Genomic DNA, 3,549 nt, shown 5'->3' on the forward strand with positions numbered 1-3,549 from the left:
ATATATATATATATATATATATATATATATATATATATATATATAGAGAGAGAGAGAGAGAGAGAGAGATATTTATATACTTTTATATATATACATATAGATATTATATATACATATATTTTTACATATAGTGGAGAGGACAGTCCAAGGAAAAAGAGAAAGAGAGAGAAAGGCAGAAAGAGAAAGATATAATGAAATTGAAGATATTTTATTGAAACAACTTTGTTGCTTGCTCCTACATACACACACATACAAACACATGCATACTCACATACATACACACACATGCATACTCACGCACATACCACACATGTGCGCACACACACTCAGTTAACGATTTAGTGTGCCTGGCTATATCTCATTTTATCTCATAGTTGTTATATAGACTTATATACACATATAGAAATATGCATGTATGTATGAGTGAGGGAGAGAGAAGAGAGAGAGAGAAAAGAAAGAGGAGAAAGAAGAGAGAGAAATAGCTATTTATCAATCTATCTATTTATCTATCTATCATCTAGGTAGGTAGATAGATAGATGGATAGGTAGATAGATAGATAGATAGATAGATAGATAGATAGATAGATAGATAGATAGATAGATAGATAGATAGATAGACAGAAATCCAGTGATATTTCGAGTAGTCTGCGTCAGCGTGGTATCACAAGCAAACAAGGCAAAAGAAACAACGTGACAGAAAAATGTACAAGAATACAGTATATACATATATAATTATACTATGATGAAAGAACGAGTCTGTACCGTTGTTTGTTGTACTGTTTGGTTTGTCAGGTTTATTAATTGCCATGGCCTACGCTTCTGCAATTCGAACGCCTGAGCAAGGATTTGTGCGTGCGCGTTGGTGTCTGTGTCTGTGTGCGTGTGAGATAAATAGCTGTGCATGCATGCGTTTCTTCTCCACAACGACGTTGTCCATAGTAAAGAAAAGCTGATTTATCCTTTCGTCAACGTTGTTGTTAGAAAGTAAATATTCGGTAAGGACACAAATAAGGCATTTAGTCACTTGCCTTAATGATTCCGAGAATCCATCATTCTGGACTGCTATTTTATTTATCAACGTCGAAAGAATAAAAGTTTAAGTTGACCTCGGCGGAATTTGAAGTAAGCGTGGGAGAGAAAACGCGATGTTAGGGGTAAATTTTAAAATCATGTCTCGTCGTGTATGTGCACAAGCGTGTATAGACTTGTAGTTAGGTGTGGAAAATCTTATTATTAATTTTCCACATTACAGCTGAGGGGAAACATCGATGAGGAGTGCCAACGCTTATATTTATGGTGCAGTCAGCCAGTTTGCTAAGGTACATCAGCGCTCATGAGGGAGGAAGAGAAACAAAACCTCACTTGTGAGGCACTGGGGTGAAGAGAGTTTTCCAATAGGATTCTTCTCTCAGCCAGTTTTTACTATGATTCTTTTCTTTTCTATGGTAAAAGTAATGTTTGGACTTTTTTATTATCTTCTATTTGATGACGCAATGCGCCGCCATTTTCTTCGATATCCCATACATATCTCGCTCGAATTGTAATATTACGCCTCTCTTGCATATTAAACGAGGACTTGTGGTTGGTGCATCTGGTTCTGAAGAGATCTGTTGCATCCACATATTTCAGTACGTTCGTCGCACCATTGGGATCACTCGACACCACCTCCGCTTCATATTCAATGGTTTCTGAATTCCATTGTCCATTTAGCGGGCATGTGGCATTGCCGATGCATGAATAGCCTGCCTCTGTTCTAGGTTTGGACGTACTCACTAATATTGTCTTTATATTGGTTGCACAGCTAAATGAGAACCTCAGCGACTTCACGTATTTGTGTGTATCGGAGAAATGCTTATCGACGCAACTAAGGAAGACCCTACCTACGCAAGAGAAAATGGAGTAACGTTTTCTCTTGGTGGGGTATATAACTAATCTTATCCGTGAAAGCATTGGCGACAAATAGTGTGTATGTGTGTGTTTGACTGTAAAAATATATATACATATATACACATACATACATACATACATACATACATACATACATACATATATACATACATACGTACGTATGTACATACATGCATACATACACACATACTCTAACACAAACACACTCAAATTTTATTTTTTGTAAACCAACGCAAACTATAACAACGTCAGAAAAGTTCGGACGGCACAGATAGAATTGGATCTTGTTTAGAAGTACTTGAAAGGTGTAATCCTCGTTTTACCAGCTGAGTTGAAAATTCTTCACTGAGGAAGTATAAGAAAATCGAAACGTGCGGTGCTTTGCACCACATGGCTTTAAAAATCGGATCGCTTTAGTTATGTTCGACTAGCTAATATTATTGAAGCAATTTCTCTTGCTTGTTTGTAATTTTTTTTTTCTTTTGCATTTTAAACATTTCCAGTGAGTGAATGTTTGTCAGATAATCGAAGATTTTTAACTCAGCATATTACATGTATGAAATTCTTCTATATATGTATTTTCAGAAATACTTTTTATCGGCTCTATAATTGATATTCATAATCAACATCTTCCAAATCATATATTCCATATCATACATACGTGTGTGTTTGTGTGTGCATGTGTGTGTGTATGTGTTCCTTTTTATATGAGTTATGTATAATAGCAATTTAACGTTAAACTGAGATTACTCACTACCTTTTGTGGAGGCGCAATGGCCCAGTAGTTAGGGCAGCGGACTCGCGGTTTCGATTCCCAGACCGGGCGTTGTGAGTGTTTATTGAGCGAAAATACCTAAAGCTCCACGAGGCTCCGGCAGGGGATAGTGGCGAACCCTGCTGTACTCTTTCACCACAACTTTCTCTCACTCTTACATCCTGTTTCTGCTGTGCCTGTAATTCAAAGGGCCAGCTTTGTCACACTGTGTCGCGCTGAATATCCCCGAGAACTACGTTAAGGGTACACGTGTCTGTGGAGTGCTCAGCCACTTGCATGTTAATTTCACGAGCAGGCTGTTCCGTTGATCGGATCAACTGGAACCCTTGACGTCGTAAGCGACAGAGTGCCAACAACCCATTACCTTTTAGTAGCATTCATATTTATTAACTTTTACAAGGAAAAGGTTGAACAGTGACTTCCAAGTCAGTCTCGAAGTGCTTGCCATAATCAGACAATATACATGTGTGTATACAAATATATAAATAAATATAATATACATAAGCGCAGGAGTGGCTATAGGCGCAGGAGTGGCTATAGGCGCAGGAGTAGCTGTGTGGTAAGTAGCTTGCTTACCAACCACATGGTTCCGGGTTCAGTCCCACTGCGTGGCACCTTGGGCAAGTGTCTTCTACTATAGCCTCGGGCCGACCAAAGCCTTGTGAGTGGATTTGGTAGACGGAAACTGAAAGAAGCCCGTCGTATATATGTATATATATATGTATGTGTGTTTGTGTGTCTGTGTTTTCCCCCCACCATCGCTTGACAACCGATGCTGGTGTGTTTACGTCCCCGTAACTTAGCAGTTCGGCAAAAAGAGGCCGATAGAATAAGTACTAGGCTTCCAAAGAATAAGTCCTGGGGTT

The sequence above is a fragment of the Octopus bimaculoides genome, chromosome 1, assembly GCF_001194135.2.
Source record: "Octopus bimaculoides isolate UCB-OBI-ISO-001 chromosome 1, ASM119413v2, whole genome shotgun sequence".
NCBI classification, from domain to species: domain Eukaryota; kingdom Metazoa; phylum Mollusca; class Cephalopoda; order Octopoda; family Octopodidae; genus Octopus; species Octopus bimaculoides.